Here is a 19,814-nt window from a genome sequence, read left to right as displayed (position 1 = left end):
TTAACTCTCACCAAAATTTTCCTTTTCTTTCAAAATTACCAAAGAGAAAGTTTACAGAAAAGTTGACAGAACATAGGGTTGTTAATCACGTGACAGAAAAAATCGTCATCAAAAACAGTTTATGATAATATGAAAAGGTAATGGTCGTGTAAAATTTTAAAATTCGGTAAGTTAAAAAATTAGAGAGGTCGAATTTTATACCTGTTCACACGTATATTGCATTAGAAAAGCGTATAATTATGACGGATGAGAAATGTAGATGAATAAATTTAAAATTAAAATAGTAATAAAGGTAATGGAGTCGTTAGAAAACAAGAAGTAACTAAGATGTCTTTGGGATAGTAAAGTAAATTATAGGAAATAATTAGGAATTGTTATTTGTAATTTAATAGTTTAAATCCTAACGAGGTTAGGCTTGTTGTTCATCCATTCGGGATTGATAAAATAAAGTACAAGTCAAATACTGGAACCAACAGCACTAACTTCCTTCCTTCCTACCCTCGATACGGCTGATCTGGACACCAGTACGCAATTGGTACTTAATTTATCGATCCCGAAAGGATGAAAGACAAAGTCGACCTCCGCGGAATTTGATCTCAGAACATAAAGACAGACGAAATACCGCTATGCATTTCGCCCGGCTTGCCAACGTTTCTGCCAACTCGCCGCCTTAAAAATTAAAGGCAAAATCGACCGCTGCGGAATTTGAACTCAGTGAGTAAAGAGTGACGAATTGTTGTTAAGAAATGTTTCCCGAGTGCTAAACAATTACTGATTATTATGTAAGCAAAAATTAATTATAATATGCATTTTATTTAAGCAAAGGGACTAATATGCGGAATGATTTGCTTTAAGAATTACTGATTAAGTAATATGAAGAAAATATATATTGTTTGGAGCTTAGCTTTTAGAAATATACATATTAAACCAAAATATTAACGGCATGTATTGATGTGTTGTGGAAAAATTAAGGAAATAAATGCATCAATGAATAAATAAATGAAGTTAAATTACTTGGGACAGTCAACGTAAATAGACAGATTGTACAGTTTTTAATAAGATCGAAAATTTAACTAAATATGGTTTAGAGAAAGAAGATTACAACAAAATATTTCAGCTATTATACAGGGGGGTATACTTATATTGTATTTTAGGGCCTTTGTGAGCGACATTTAAATGCAAAGTTAGTTGATAATAATTCATTTTTAAATTTGGTGTGCAGCATTCTTGATATAAAATCAAGCATTGAAATAGATTTTGTCGTACTTTGGAAGGGTCTTTATGTTAATAATAAAAACACACCTTACTTGTATTTCGCTTCTTTTATTATTACTCTACTACTTGCTATGTAGTTAGCTAGTAGATTTCTTGATTCATGGTTCGGTTAATTGATTACTCAGCTAGGTTCGTCGGAATACCTTCGTGCCATTCTCGACCTCATTAATGATTTTCCTTGATACTCCAGATTATTATAGTAGAAAAGACACTGAGACTTCAAGTTTTACCTCTCGGAGATAATTCAAACTGCTTCAGTGGAATGAAACTTGAAGCCACATTCAGACTACACACACACACACACACACACACGCGCGCGCGCACGCGCACGCACGCAAGCACGCACGCACACACACACGCACGTACGCACGCACACACACACACACACACACACACACACACACACTCACACACACACAAGTATACATTAAATGTTTACTAACATATTGATATATACGCGTATGTGTGCTTTGATGAGTAAATATTTTTTATGCATGTTTTTAAATCTTTTGAACCCGTATATTGTGGAACTCATAAAACTATGATTTTCATGTCATTAACAATATTTCGTCTCCTGCTGCTGCTGCAATTCTTGTTGCTGTTATTTATGTTGTTTTCTTGGCTAAATTACTTTATGACTAATTCGCAATTTATCACTGAATCATTCTTCTCATCACTAGGTTTCTTAATTTATAACAGATTACGAGGTCAACAGTCGTATCAAATTGATATTATTAATACGACTATACAAGAGACTGTAGACTTGTTGGCTTCACTTAATTGTGTAGCCAGTTCTGGTATTCTACAGCAATACTTTGGGGTCAAGTGTTTTAATGGGCGTTTAGTTCAGATAATTTTACGTTTAATTAGTCTTAATTAGAATATGATTTGCTAACTAACTTTGGTAATATATTTAAGTTTGAAGTGTTTTCGTTCGATGTTTCATAGAATTGGTGTTATTAAGGTTTAGGTGAGCTCTGATACAACAGGTCAAAACCGCTCCAGATGATCTTGAGATTCTTTTTAGATTTAATGTGTCTGGGACTTGATTTTATAAAGCAGTAATATGGGATTTAACGAAGAAGCGGTTACGACTTTTAGCAGGTCGAGAGACAAGATGGAGGTTTCTTGAAGTTACTGCCGTCGGTGCGTTGTATCACCATTAATAGAAATCAAATATGTATTTGCTTATCTCTATTGAAACCATAACTGTGGAGGATTTAAACCACTTCTCTAAGTTAATGAAATACACGTCTGTTATAGATGTTTCCCATGGTATAGTGTTTGATATACCAGTATTTGCCTGTCGTTCACCTGGACACTCTGGATTACTACTTTTGGCTCATAAACATAATCAGACTCTCTCTCTCTCTCACACACGCATTCACACACATTTACACACACTCTCACATGTATATATTACAATATCTATATGAGTGTATATATACTACAGAATATATGAACATATACAGATAAATGTATATATGCTAAACGAATATAGATAGCTACGTTCATTGAAAGTTTTCAGTTTTTATAGAAGTGAAACTTACATCGTTGCTAACTTTTCATTTTATTACTTACAAGTTTGGTTCTTTAATAGACCTCAATGTTTCTCTGATGATAGACGAAGATTTTAATATGCTTCGATCAGCAAAATTGCTTCCTGAAGAATTTCCAATAAATACAACGTTTCTTTAAATTGAGAAATGAAAACCATAATCCATGCAAATAGAATTCATTGGAATACTGCATTTACAATTTTATACTGCCATTATTAAATGCAAGAGCATACTAAAATCTTAGTAGAATATCTAACCCTCACCTAACAAGGCGCATGTCTATGTAATATGATTACATTGATTGTGTTATATGCGTAGCTTATAAAGCTGTCGACAGTTATTCTAATTTTCTTAATATACTTTCGATTTTAAGCCTTGATAAGAGTTTTAGCTGTAGCTTGTTTTATTTGATATCTTCTTAATGACGACATGCATTTCCATAGTAAATTTTTTTAAATGACATTAGCATTTAGATGTGTATGCATGTTTAAATGCAAGTCAATAGTCTTATGTGTGTGTACGCAGCACCGTGCGCTTTTGCGTGTGTTTGAATGAATGTGTCTAAAAAACTGTTGCAAATATTTGCCAATGCAATTGTCATTTTTACGTAAAGTTACTGTAAACCATATTTATTTTCAATAAGCATTTTAAAAAACGAATAAAACAAAAGCATGATTCAAAAATAGAATAGCAATAGAATAAATATCAGGTAAAATGTGACATTAATGCAATAAAAATTGGATTCCTGCTTTCCATTAGAGATTTAGGCTGAAAGAGATGTTTATTTTCGAGTGAGAAAATATTCTGTAGATTATTCATGTCCATTTATCATGTGAATCTGAAGAAAATAAATGCATTAAAGGATTTTAATTCTAGGTTTATTGAAAGGATTGCTGTTTACAAAATGTTAGCGTGAGGCTAGTGTTATTCAAAAGATTTTTGTTTAGTCCATTATCTAAATTTAGCTGATATTTACTATCATAATTCTGTACAGATATAAAAGAATACATAATAAATGCCTTTTGTCCAAACGTCTTGGTTTGATCAGAACCATATAAACTAAGTATGTGTTATAGTTTTTAAGATTCTGATAGTGTGCACTGTTGTAACTGGTGAAGGTCAGAAGAATTAAGAACGAATATTTTTTCTGACTTTAGTAAAAGATATTCTTCTCCAAAGAGTACTACTGAAGCTTGAAAGATGATCGATAACAATGTATAGAGAGTTAATGTTTAGAGTAATTTCCAAACATTGTAGTAAGTGGCAACTCATTCGAAATTACAGTCATGGTTGTCTGACTGTTTCCGATGATAATGACAATACCGCTGTATCGTAAACAGATTTATAGTAACAACATGTTAGAATCTCTTGAACGGCAGAATGTCAGCAACGCACGATAGAATTTGATTTCAATGACATTTACAACCCCAACAGGAATAAACGAATTCTGTAATCTTCTTAGAATCTGGGATAGTAAACAACTTTTGGAGAACATACTAAAAATATAGTCAAGCTACTTCTAGTGAAGTTTTGTTACCTAACACCAAGTTGTGTTCTTAAATTTCTTCTATTTTTACATCAATACACAGCATTCATAAGTCTTTACTCATAGTGATGCATTTAAACTTAATCGTTGTACGTTGCTTGGAGATGGTAGGGGTTCTCTCCCCTGTTCGCAATTATATCGGATGCAGCTGTGCATCGTTAACCAGCTAGAGGAGATGTCCTCTTGGGGTTAAAAAGTTGCAGTAGAATCCGCTCAACCGAACAGCCATGTTAAAGTGGCTAAGAATATAACATGTTTATCGTTTTTCACCTAAAATATGCCACGCTCAGGATCCTATATTTGTTTCGATTTTACAGTCGCTCCGTATTCTGAACCAATGTTTCTTTTTTTCTGAAATGGTATCATATCATTTAATTTAAATGAAATCTGCTTATAATATAACATTTACTTAATTTTATGCCATTGATATGAAGACTTGTGCCTCCCCAAATCCTGTTCAAGTTATCAATAAAGGAAAGGTAAGAGGCTTGAGTGCGAGAAGTTATAATACCATATTATTAATATTGATAAAAACACGAAGAATATAATTCTTATATTAAGTTTATTATTTTGATGGTATATCTGCACAATATTTTCGTGGCTGTGCTGTGAAATCAAACCCAAAGCTACTTAAATGGGGAGTGACTTCTTCGCCACATATCTATACCTCTAATAAGACAAAATTTCAATGAGGAATTAAAGAGATAAAATTTTGACGGTTTCTACTTGGGGTTAAAATAATGACGATAATTTTTCGTTGTGTGTATTTGTTTAAAATATTTTACAGGAACTAAATTCTATTTATATCGTCATAGAATTGTTAGAGCTTGAAGAGAAATCCACTGAATAGAAAGTAACTATTTATCTGCATATAGCATTTTAAGTATTTGACATATCATTAATCTAATTTTATATTCAAATCTATCCTCGCTACTTATAGTAATGTCTCACAAAGAAAAATACAATAATGTCTGAAAAGTAGGACAGATGGTTCAAAGGTGTTGGTGTAAATAGAATGTATGGCTTTCTTGTACTTTCCAAAGACATTGGCGTCAAAAGTGAATGGAAATAAGTTTTATCAATAATTGAAACCATGCTTCTGAACAGATTAGCCGGAGACGGGAGACTGAGACGTGCTGTATAAATACTATCTGAAGTAGTTTGGTACAAACAATACGTATATAAAAGAGACAATAATTTGTAGGACGAATGACCTAAATGAATTCTCAACGAAATCGTAATCAGATAGTTATGGTAGCTGAGTTAAGTAGGTTTAATATGTTCCTCGGTTTAACATCACACCTCGTCTGTTGGAATTTCTAATGGCGGCCATTCTGCTTGGCACATTTGGACCAAGCCTTAGATCCGAATATACTGTCTAATATTGCTGAAATTCCGTTTCGGCGGTCCTGAGAAGGGTGTACAGGAAGTAAGTGAATGGAGAAAAGGATTTTCAACATGGATGAATTGTGTTTCAATTTCAGTTAAGAAAAAGCCCAATCACGTTATTAAATTTTCTATTTAATGTAAATTTATGTAAAATATTAATTTCTTGCAAAAAAATCAAACCTTCTCATTTTTAGAAATATGAGACTCTTTGAATGCCACTTGAACTATCTTAAACACTACAGAGACGCTACTCGCGTTTTAAGTTATTATTTTCATCGACGACACTTGATGTTATATTAGTTTATGATCAATGAGAAGAAAGAGTTATAGTGTTCATACTTTTCGCAATTATTTTGATGCCGTAAAGAGAGAGAAATCATTTCAAGATTGATACGAAACTGGGTCGCTGTTTCAGTTGCTTTGAAACATCGCGACTACACTGCAGCACACCCTACGCATATTGACATTATGTTATTAACAACAACGTCTGAATTGGTTATGACTTAAAGAGAAAAGATGAATGTTTGTTATCGATGACCCTGGCAGATGAACATGTGGTTCATAGCAGTACTTCGATTGATTAATGCATTATGCTCGGCTTATGCCCTCCTTTCGACTGGCATTTCGTTGTACGTACTACAAATTATAAAATTGTAAAACAAAATTTAAAATAAAATAGCCAAGACAGGAACCAATAAATCAACTTTTCATTCGATCTGTATCTAGTCTAAATTAGTTTAGCTCCAACATCACCCCTTATTTACTATTAAATGTCTGTAAATGGCGCCAACGTCAAAATAAACACAACACCATTCTTTGAAAAATATTTGTCGAAAAAAAAATATTATACGAAATATGAACCAATGTAACAAACAACAGTATATATGTGATGATGTATCTACCTTATAGTCTCATTACAAAAAATATGCTGTGTGTATTGAAGTATGTATTAGAATGTGTGCGCAGACTACTTTTTTTTATCAGCATTTAAATATTGCTCACGCCAGATATAACTACTGATAAATGCTCAGAAAAAACCCATACTAACACACATTTACACTGACAGATACGCACATATACAAATACATGTGTGTCCGAATATATACGGCTATGCGTGTGCGTGTGTATACACATTCATACATCATCGTTTAAACGTTTAAGTTCCATGCTGATACGAGTTATATATGGAGAAATTGAAACGAGTGAGATTGGTGAACCTTTGTGCTTTTAAACGGGATGACATGAACCCAATACATAGGGTGCATATATTTTATTTGTACATTGCAGCGTTGTTCTCCTTTCAATTTTGTATATAATTTTCCATTATCTTGGTCGCAAAATATTTCTATTTACTATGTGTATGTGCGTGTATATGTTTCCATGTTCGTGTGTACGTACTTATATATATATATATATATATATATATATTAAAGATAAAGAAAGATGAAAACGCCACTTTTTAAAAAAAATGGGTGTTTTAATTAATTTACATTGCATGTTTCGGTTTTTTTGAAAAAAATTATCAAAAGTGAATATAAAATATGTAAGAGAAGAGGGCTATTAATAAAATAAATTGAAATTAAAATTAAGAATAACATTCATAGTTTACTGTTATTTTTTGCATGCCAACGTGGTCCTTTCGTTCTGTTCTGCAGGCATGGTAAATTCAACCGCGAGTTGGGACTGAATCTGAAACCATGTGGTTGGTAAGCAAGCTGCTTACCACACAGCCTATAGAATATATATATATGTATGTATGTATATATATATATATATATATATATATATATATATATATATATATATATATATATATATATATGTATGTATGCGTCTGTGTATATATATATATATATATATATATATATATATATACATACACACACACACACATATATATATATATACATGCATATATGTATATATATAAATATATATATATATATATATATATATATATATATATATATATATATATATATATATATATATATATATATATATATCTATATGTATATATATACGTATATAAATACATATATAAACACACATTCACATATATTGTCTTGTAAAATTTTCACTTAATATGATATCCATTTTTTTGTCTGTTTTAGGTAAGTACCACTCCCAAACCAAGAGGTTCTTCATTCATATTGCTAACTACTTCCTTAGCAACTGTCTACATTTGTCTGTTCTTGTACAGGTAAGTACTGGCATTTCTCTTTTAGGATGTTGTTATAGATCACAAAGAAACGATTCTTTACGAAAAAAAAACCTTACAATATTTTGACATCAGTATGGTATCAGTTATAAACCTATATGGCAATGCTCACGTTTTCTATCGGGGTCATGGACTAATCGTGCGTTGGGCGTTTGAAAGGCAGCACTCTTGTGTCTTCCGCTGGGAACATAGACAATTTCTTCCAGAGCGATCGGATGAAATATATAGAAAATGTGAAGGTGAGAGAAAAAGAAGAAGAAGAAGAAGAAGAAGAAGAAGAAGAAGAAGAAGAAGAAGAAGAAGAAGAAGAAGAAGAAGAAGAAGAAGAAGAAGAAGAAGAAGAAGAAGAAGAAGAAAATAAGAAGGAGATGATGAGAAGGGGAAGTGTGTGAGAGGAGGAGGAATTGAAATTTGATATTCTGAGGAATTGAAATCTGACAACTTGTACTTTATTTATCGGCCCTGAAAGGATGAACGTCAAATTGTTGACCTCTGGAGCACTCGAAATCGTCACATAGAGGGACAGAACAAATACTGCAAGGCATTGTACCTGATATTCATAGGATAACGTGAATTAATGGCCTTTGTGTGAAAATAAATGAAATCATCATCATCATCATCATCATTATTATTATTATTATTATTATTATTATTATTATTATTATTATTATTATTATTATTATTATTATTATCATTATCATTATTGTTATTATTATTATTATTATGTGAGAGAGCAGTGTATGCCATCAAAGTGACGCTGGGGTAAAATGTACGAAGCCCAGTATACCCAGCATGACTACCCGTCTGACAAGGGTACACTAGGCATATGTGAAGGTGCATATGTGCGCCACATGGTGTTCTTATATCAAGATAAACAGCAAGTCGGGCCCAGGACCTTGCAGCTCGGGTCCAGTTAGAATTTTCATCAGGTTGAGTAGCCTATCCCTTTCAAAAACTCCATGAATTATTATTATTATTATTATTATTATTATTATTATTATTATTATTATTATTATTATTATTAAAGACTGTTAATCTATATGTCGGGCTAAGTAAAGGGGCCATACGCAAAAAAAAAAGCAAAACAAGTTGGTAATGGTTTAAACTACTGAATATGTAGCACTGACCTTTCTTTCTTACTCGTAATATTTATGTCACTACTGAAAGTATATTTTGGAGAGGTGCTCTTTGCTCTGCAATTTAGAAATTATTTGTACATATTTTATTAACATGTACAATATATGGAGCGTCAATGTACTCAGTAGTAATAAATATATGGTGTGGAAAAAATGATATTAGATCATTACAAATATGTTCTGGTTTGCATGGGAGACAACTTTGGACATAGTTCTGTATTATTCTTAACTTCTCGACAAAGTGAAATATTTCAATCTACTTACCGAAATAGTAGCTATAAAATATAAAGCAGAAAAAAAACTCTTAAAGTTTTGGGGCAGAGATATCTTATATATTTTACCATTTTCAGTTATTGAACTGTAGCAATGCAGAGGCACCTACTTGAAAGGTTTAGTGACGAAAATCGACCCTAGTACTTATTTCAAAGTCTATTACTTACTGCATCGTTCTCTTGTGCCAGACCGCTAAGTTATAGGGACATAAACAAACTAACAACGGTTTCCAGCGGTGGCGTGGCAAACACAGACACAAGGGGACACACACACTCAGGTATATATATTTATAAACGACGGGTTCCCACAGTTTTTCGTCAGTCAAATCCACTTACAAATCATTATAGAACACACCCACGGTTACGTGTAGTGGAACTGAACCCCAAAGCACGTGATGTCGAAACAAGCTTCTTAACCTAACGACTATTGACAAAGATAAAAGACTCTCTTCAATTGTTACTGTATATAAAAACCTTAGTGAAATAAGGACTGTTTAGTACTGTCTAAAGAATGTAGGAATACCGGAAAGTTTCTTTGAATTCCAATCAGTGTATTCTATGGCTTACTATGAATAAATAAATCTTACGAGCTCCAGTGCATCGCTTCGTTAGGGAGAGGGTGATATTATGTTATTAAGAAGGTGCTCGGTTTAGTGCTTCGAAATATAAGAAGCAGGTTTAAATTTAGCAATGAAACGATAAAGCTGTTTGTTCGTACTATTTTAGAAGCAGGTGATTCAATTATTACAAACGGTTCTGTCCCTTCTCATACTCGGACCTGACAATGGTTGATCATTAGTAGGTTGACTGGTTTAATTTCGGTTGCAATACACCATTAATATTCCTGATCGCTAAATCTCTTGAACAAAACTTCACTTTAACTGTGCATTAATATTCTTAGCATTTGTGATGAGAGGTCGCCGTTGTGAATAAATTTTTGCCAATTTGCACATCTAAACAAATAATGATGCGCGCACACATACAAATAGATACATAAATACGTAAATACATATCTGTCTATCTATAACCAATTCTGTCTCTCTCACTCTTATTATACATACATACATACATACATACATACATACGTATGTACGTACGTACGTACGTATGTATGTATGTATGTATGTATGTATGTATGTATGTATATATATATATATATATATATATATATATATATATATATATATATATATTGCCCATCACCAAATCTCTTCAAGAAATTTTCACTTTAACAAAGCATTAATATTCTTAACACTTGTGCTTCATTTACGTTCAAGTTATAATAATAGCAATTTTAATCTGAATGGTTACTTTATACTTTAGTGGAGGCGCAATGGCCCAGTGGTTAGGGCAGCGAACTCGCGGTCATAGGATCTCGGTTTCCATTCCCAGACCGGGCGTAGTGAGTGTTTATTGAGCGAAAACACCTAAAGCTCCAGGAGGCTCCGGCAGGGGATGGTGGCGAACCCTACTGTACTCTTCCACCACGACTTTCTCTCACTCTTACTTCCTGTTTCTGTTGTGCCTGTAATTCAAAGGGTCAGCCTTGTCTCACTGTGTCACGCTGAATATCCCCGAGAACTACGTTAAGGGTACACGTATCTGTGGAGTGCTCAGCCACTTGCAACTTAATTTCACGAGCAGGCTGTTCCGTTGATCGGATCAACTGGAACCCTCGTCGTCGTAAGTGACGGAGCACCAACAACTTTATACTTTTATAGAGGACAAATTTATTTTTCTTAAGCATGAATATCGTTGAGAGTGACTTCGAAGTTTTGACTTAGCCGGCCGAAACTTTGAAGTCATTGTCAGTAATATTCTTTTGAAGAATAGCGCATATAGATATTGGTATATTTATACGCGTGTGCTCGACTGTCTGCATACACAAAAACAAACACACACACACACACGCACACATACTTACCCACGCACACACATACACGCGCGCGCACACAGATTTACTAATTCACATACCACTATACATATATTTGTGGGTGTGTGTGTGCTTGTGCCGATGTATAAATTTGCCGGAATATATTCAAACTCCCTCTAGCACACACACACACACACACACACACACACACACACACACACACAAATACATACGTATTTTCAAAGGTTCTTTGAAAACTACCATAGTTCGAGTCATGTCCGATATGAACTAGGGCCACTTAATCCGAGCTTATAAATGATTTGACCTCGCGTAGAAGCAGTTATTGATGCTTACAGTGGTTTTATTGAATGACATTATTTAAATTGATAATTTATAAAAATACAGTTTTTTCTGTTGTCACATAAGCGTAATTTTTTAAAATCATAAAACTGTCCACAAATACCGTCCGCACCCTGTATATAACAAATTAAATGGGTGGCTTATTTGCAATTTGAACCTATACAAGTAAATGCTTTGTGGCTTTCGAGTTGTTTTAACACTTGTTTCTAGAAATAGCGGGTGCTCATCATTACTCTCCGTCACTTTTATGACCTCTCTCTCTCTTTCTCTCTCCCTATATATATATATATATATATATATATATATATATATATATATATATACATATATATATACAAATGTGTATATACATATATGTATATAATGTATATATATATATGCATTTTATATATATATATACATATATATAAATGTATATATATATATATATATATATATTTGAAGGTTTGGAGGTGATGTACAGAAATAATATAGAAAAAATTTTTAAGGAACTCAGAAACCTGGGTGTTTGTATATTTACAGATTTTTATTAATGTCACATATTAAATGAAGCGCTTTTCACCTAGTCGTGTAATTTGAAAAACCTACACGACTAGGTGAAAAGCGCTTCATTTAATATGTGACATTAATAAAAATCTGTAAATGTACAAACATCCAGGTTTCTGGGTACCTTAATTTTTTTTCTATATATATATATGCATGTGTATACATACATATATATACATATATATATATATTCATTTATATATATTATTGTATGTACATATGTGTATATATAAATATATAAGCGTATACTAATATGCATTGTGTATGTGTGTGATAGCGATTACCAGATTTTATAGGTTTTAAAGATGGCGCTTAAGATAAAATATTCGTTGCTTTATACTTCACAAACAAAATAGAAAAGCCGTGTCTACGATAAAGAATTACGAATTAGATTTTCGATATCTCTGAGGAGCAATTTCAAAATAAGTGGTTATAGTTCGTGACATCATGCATACATACATACATACATACATACATACATATATAAATATGTGTGTATGTGTGCGTGTGTATGTTTATGTGTCTGTGTACATACATACATACATACATACATACATAAATATGTGTGTATGTGTGCGTGTGTGTGTGTGTATATGTCTCTGTGTCTGTGTACATACATACGTACATACATGCATACATAAATACATACATACATATATAAATATGTGTGTATGTGTGTCTGTGTGTCTGTATACATACATACACGTTCTTGCAAATCAAGTGATTTAATTAAAGATTAATCACCTAAACTTAATTTACATGTTTAGTGGAAGTTATGTCTTACCTTTTTATTGCAATGAAGAGACATATGTGACATATTTATGTGTAGTATTCCTCATCAACAAAATATTATCCACTCAAGCCAGGGTACTTTCTTCCTTTCTCTTCTTTTCTCTAGAACCAAAGACCAGGTTTTTCATACAATGATGCAAATTAACTTTGATTAACTTTAAAATTTGTTTCTTAACTTCTGGAAAATATGTTTACTTTTTCTTTGAAAGTCAATAATAATTACAATTACGTCTTCTTTTTTTCGTTTGCTTTGTTTCTTTACATAAACTAATTTTCAATTGATTTAGAATGTTTTTGTGTACTCCATTCTGTACATAACCATTTAGTCTTTAAGTGTAAATTTATACCATTGCCTTAGTCGTTTAATTTCCCTTAGCATATTTCATCTATTAATTATGTAAATCATATTTACGAAAAATTATAGGCAACTAAATTGCCTGTCAATGATCAAACAAGCTGTAAACTATACTCTACTGACTTTTCCGATAGGTTGTTACATGTCCAATGTAATCCATTGATTGCAAACAAACAGTAAGATTTTCTTGCAGGTAGAGAAATTAGCCACACGCTATTAAGTTATAGTTTCTTAAAACAATTTTATTGTTACTAATAAAGCCATTAAACTCTACGCCTAAGTCTGCGTTTTCTCTCACCACGTAAGATGTATATTTTAGATAAATGAGAATTGTGGCTTATTGTACTGATTTTATCATGTCTTAACTTACTAAACGCTTCTTTTGTTAACTTCTGAGAATTTTTAACTTCTCAGTGAGGTCGATATAACTCGTCTGCTGGCAAATATACCTTGGCATAGATATATCAGAACATTTAAGCAGCTTACTGGCAGAATCCTTTGATCATCGAATTTATTCCGACTATATATATATATATGAGCGCTGAGTTCGAGTCCCGCTGAGCTGAACTTTGTCTTTCGTCTTTCCGATATCGATAAAATAGAACTAATCTAAGGCGGTGGATTGGCGGCACTTTAATACCGTTAGACCAGATGCTTTCTGGTATTTGTTGCGACTCTTTGCGTTCTGATTTCGGATCCCGCCATGGCCCACTAAAGTGGGAGACCTAGATTAAGTTTAACACGACAACCTGATACACCTCGGTCGTCTTTAGCAGAGAGCCTTAATCGCTCGCTACCTTCCCTTCTAATTAATATATATGTATATATATATATATATATATATATATATATATATATATATATATATACTACTTTCCTACCAAATGTGACATGGTGGACATTCGACCAGCCCCCTTTGCATTTAAAAACATAAACAATTCTGTTCTTCAGTTTTAATCATTGCTGTATGTTTTAGAGGCTTGTTTTGCAATCACGTGGTTTCGAGTTTAGTGACACTGCGCGACGCCAGGAGCAGATATTGTCTACTATAGCCCAAGACAGTTCACTTCGACCTCATGCAATTTCATTCATCTGTATAGTTTGTAGTGGATAGGCTTAGTGAAATGTGAAACCCGAAGCGAATTAGTCCAGTGTTTCTTGTAATGAGGTAGGGGAAGGTTTGATGATTGCAAAGGGCCATATTTAATATATACAAAATGCTTTAAAATTTTTTAAGGGATCAAAAGCTATGGTGCAGAAAATATAATTATATCAATGAGTATTCTTTTCTGTTTCCTCATAAATAAAAACCACAGAAACCTTCTCCACCAGAAAGAAAATAATACAAAAAAAAAAAAAGAATCAAAGCAAATAAAAACACAAACGACTATTTTTGGTTTGGGACTGGCTATTGTCAATTTAGGAACCACAAAAATTAGTTTAAGACTTGTGCCAGTATCTACATATAATCATTTGATAAAAAGATTTAACTTCCTCTAACTAGATTTGACCTAAATACATCTATACTATTGTTTTGCTTCAATTTTTTAACGCAGATCTTAATTTCGTATGAGTGATAGGTTGGTCTTTTATTTTTAGCTAAATCAACTCTGTACAATGTAAACAATAGGCAAATATATCGTTAATATAATTTCATGACAATAATTTGTTGTTGTATCGAATATTTGACAGCGCACTTATTTGATTACTCCAACAAATAAAACAGAACAGATTCGTAGTCGGAGTATCTGAATGTTCCGAATTGGTATGAAAGTTGGTTATATGAGATTAAACATGCCGAGCGTAATTTACGCGGGAAAATTAAATAAAGAAATGAAATATAAACAAAACAATATTCTTGATTTGTTGAATACCTTTTAAATCATTATATTGTAATTTGTGGAACTTTTAGTCAGCAGAAATAAATTGGATTAATGGGTAAGCCTTCAGAATCGTCCAATAGCATATGTGTGTGTGTATATATATATATATATATATATATATATATATATATATATATATATATATATATATATATGCACACATATATATGCGTGTGTGTTATTGTGTGTGCGCAGTCATACATATACATATATATATATATATATATATATATTCACAAACACGCACGCATAAATACAAACATACACTCATTCATACGTATATCCATGTATTTGTGCATGCGTTTAGATATGAACGAATATGTATATCGATTCCCGTTTGTGCCAAGAATCTGATTGATGTGCTATTCTATTAGAGCGGGAGTGTGCTTTACCAATGATGATGATGACGATGATGATGATGATGATGATGGTGGTGGTGGTGGTGATGATGATGATGTTTATGTACCTTTGTAACTGCTGTGTCTAAAACTAATTAAGCGGCTTTATAAACAGATTACAATAAAATTCAAACTGAACTGAAAATAGGTTTTACTGTAGATACGATCGATCAACTAAGCATTTGAAGATTTTGCCCCAGAAAGGTCGTACTGCAATGACTGATGCCCTAAAATAGAATAAATAAATACATAAATAAAATAAAAAGAAACTCGAGTGGCTGATGTAATTCCTGATGATAAATCCGAGACAGCTCCCACACACCGAAGTTTCTCTTATGAGAGAGAACATTGAGGTGCTTTACAATAACGTATTGACTTGTCTGAAAGAGTATACTAGATTTGCAATGACTAGACAACAAAATGTTCTTTATGAGGTCGTAGACCTGTCTTAGTTTTGCTCGTAAGGTGAGTTCGTACAGCTTGTGACATGATCAATATGATCCACTTTTTATAAGCACACGGCAAAGCAAGATGTAACACAGCTACGTTGAAATTTGTGATCTATATACTTACTTTGTTGTCGATTTCCGCTGTATATGTGTGAGGTAGCTTCTAACTAAATAGAAAACGTGAGTGATACTTATTACTTAGCAAATCAATTTCCTTTAAGAACATAAGCAGTTTCTCTCTGAGATTATCTTCCATAACGTTAGTCAATTGGTACGTGAAGTATATTAGGAAGATCTGTAATGCTGACATATATGAATACAGGAATAAAGTGCTACTGTAGTCACAGTTTTATGAAAGTGCATGACAAAGCTACAATGATTTCGGTTTTCACTAGCCAGTTCAGGTGTCTCGAACACATAAATACTCTCTCTATCTCCCACACACACGTGCTCATATATATATATATATATATATATATATGTATATGAGTGTGTCTGTTTGTATATGCTCGATTATATATGTATATATATATATTTATATATATGTGTGTGTGCATGTGTGTGTTTGTATGTGCTTACGTGTGTATATGCGAGTGTTTGTATATATGCATGTCATTGTTCACTTTTATTTCAAGATTTCTTGTCAGTAGAGAAAGAGCCGGTTTCTAACTTAGATTCAAGTCTCCTTCATTGGAATTTTAACATCAACAACAGGGTATTTTATGTTTGTGTGTATGTACATGTGCAGATTTGTATGTTTTGCTTTATGTATGTATTCTCATGCATATAGTTGCAAAGCTAGACATGCTAATATATATATATTTAAATGCTAAACTTCTGGAAAGTTTTACAGATTTTTACAGTTCCAGTAATGGATTGGATCTGTAGTCTTCGAATTAGCTTTCTCCTTTCTGGTTTTGAGAAGCCTAATTTCTTAAGATTGGTATTTAGGCAATGTATGTGTATGTATGTATGCATGTATGTATGTATGTATGTATGTATGTATACAGTTATCACGTAGGCACTTTAAATTTCTTTTAAAACATTTTATTATATTTAAATTTCTATCTTACAAGTAACTAAATTAGCAATGAATAATAGTTTCATTTTCTTATAATTAAGATTTAAACGGTTAATATATGAATACGAAAGAGACAGTTGAATGACTGTAAACCTACTTTTGGGCGACCCTATTTATATATACATAATGATATTTTTACATAGAATTTTGTCAAATTTTGTTCTTCCTCTTTTGTTCGTTTTAATATGTTTATCAGTATTGCAAAATAAATAGGTAAGACAACACTTTGAAGTCACTGTCATTCTTATCTCAAATCGTTTTAAACTACTTTTTCACATAAAAGCAAATATTTATATCAATATATTTGTATGTGTATTATTATATATGGACACACGCATTACATACATACACAAAAAGATATATCGAATACTATATAAGATAGTTTTGATTTATTGATATCATCTTCCTTTCCAAAGGTTAAATGATAAAGGGAGATAATATCAAGAATTTAAAAAATACTAGCCTCTACGGAAAAGGCATTCTTATTAACTGGAGATCAAATGCAGCTTATGAACGCAAATCTCTATGACTCTGGGCGTCATCAGCGCAGTAGTGGACCTGCTCTGTCGATGACAAGTTATAAAGTACGTTTTTCTAAAGGAAGCTGGATTCTTATTCAATCTAACAGGGACATCTTACTTACAAAAACAGATAAGAGAAACGAAAAACCATGCCTCTTACGAGATATTCTTAACAGTGGTGAAATACAAATATATATATATACATGCACATATGCATATACATACATAAATGCGTGCGTGCATATATATACATGCATGTATACATACACACACACACACATATATATATATATATATATATATATGATTGTCGAATAGTAAAGAGAAGGTTCTTGGTGTAGTATTATAAATATTTGAAAGAATGAGTAGAGATGGCTTTTTTTTGAAGGGATATATTTTTTGTAATAATGTTTACAATGAGTTGAAGCTTGAAACTCATATCAGAGTAACTTATTGTAAACATTATTATTGAGATTAAAATTAAAAAATCATCTCCTCAAAAAAGGCATCTCTACTCAGTCGTTCAAATACCTACATACATACATACATAGACACACACACACACACACATATATATATATGTATATAGGCGCAGGAGTGGCTGTGTGGTAAGTAGCTTGCTTACCAACCACATGGTTCCGTGTTCGGCGAGTGTCTCCTGCTATAGCCTCGGGCCGACGAAAGACTTGTGAGTGGATTTGGCAGACGGAAACTGAAAGAAGACCGTCGTATATATGTATATATATATATATATATATATATATATATATATATATATATATATATATATATATATATATATATATATATATATATATATTGTGTGCCTGTGTGTGTGTCCCCAGCATCGCTTGACAAACGATGGTGTTGTATTTACGTCCCCGTAACATAGCGGTTCGACAAAAGAGACCGATAGAAAAAGTACTAGGCTTCCAAAGAATAAATTCTAGGGTCGATTTGCTCGACTAAAGGCGGTGCTGCAGCATGGCCGCAGTCAAATGACTGAAACTATAAAAGAGTATGTATATATATATATATATGTACATATACATATATATGTATGTATATATGTAAACATACATACATGCATACATACATACATACATACATACATACATACATATATATATATATATATATATATATATATATATATATATATATATATATATATTTATTTATTTATTTATTTATTTATTTATTTATTTATGTGTTTCAGCCAAGTGGCTGCGGTCATGCTGGTGCACCACCGTGACTTTCACGTTCCTTGCATGGCTCTTCTCCCCCACCTGACATGGTCCAATCAAGAGTTTTGATGGCACATCTGGTGTATAAGAGAATTTGACATAGCTGCCCTAAACTGCGTCTCATTACGAGCCATTGGTTCGTCTGGTATCGTGGAGAGGAAAGCGTCAAGTTTTGTCTTGAAGACCTCCGCATCCATGTCTTGCATGTCTCTCAAATGTTTTGGCAGGGCATTGAAGAGCTGAGGTCCTCTGAAACCGAGGCTGCTGCAGTATCTCGTTCTTATGTGAGATGCAGTGGACGGTACCTTTGGCACCATGCAGTGGCGACCCGTGCGGGCATTCCTGTAGTACTTGATACCAAAGTTTGGCACCAGTCCTTCCAGTATTTTCCATATGTATATTATTACATATCTCTCCCGCCTGCAAGCTACTTACCGCACAGCCACTCCTGCGCCTATATACATATATATATATATATATGTGTGTGTGTGTCTATGTATGTATGTATGTATGTATGTATGTAGGTATTTGAACGACTGAGTAGAGATGCCTTTTTTGAGGAGATGATTTTTTAATTTTAATCTCAATAATATTTTATATATATATATATAAAATACACATCCATATATATTATAAATAGATAGATTGACAGCCAGATAGATAAACACGATGTCACAATATTGCTGCATCTCATAAATGCATCGCGAACGTGTTCAGGTATGAATTATTAGATTCCATGAATTAATGTCATTGAGATTTGATCTTTGAACCGTGAATATAGACAAAGCAGACTATGTGGCGTGTAAATCCTGGGCATTAGTCCTTATTGATTTTTGAAGCAAGACATTTGATCAAGTGGCACTTCCATCAAACTATTGCATTCGATAACTTTCGTGTAAAAAGGGTTCGAT

At 32.6% G+C, this 19,814-nt stretch overlaps 1 protein-coding gene across 3 annotated transcripts in view; it reads left to right on the top strand.

The window, feature by feature from the left end:
- Positions 1 to 19,814, top strand: part of LOC106876580 (glutamate receptor 4) — a 735,993-nt gene that overhangs the window by 126,173 nt on the left and 590,006 nt on the right. The gene's annotated exons all lie outside the window — the stretch shown is intronic.

Source organism: Octopus bimaculoides, chromosome 1, assembly GCF_046866305.1.
Source record: "Octopus bimaculoides isolate indiv1 chromosome 1, ASM4686630v1, whole genome shotgun sequence".
In the NCBI taxonomy this organism is placed as follows: Eukaryota; Metazoa; Mollusca; class Cephalopoda; order Octopoda; family Octopodidae; genus Octopus; species Octopus bimaculoides.
Note: the sequence above shows the minus strand (reverse complement) of the source record. Positions and strands in the feature narration are given on the sequence as shown.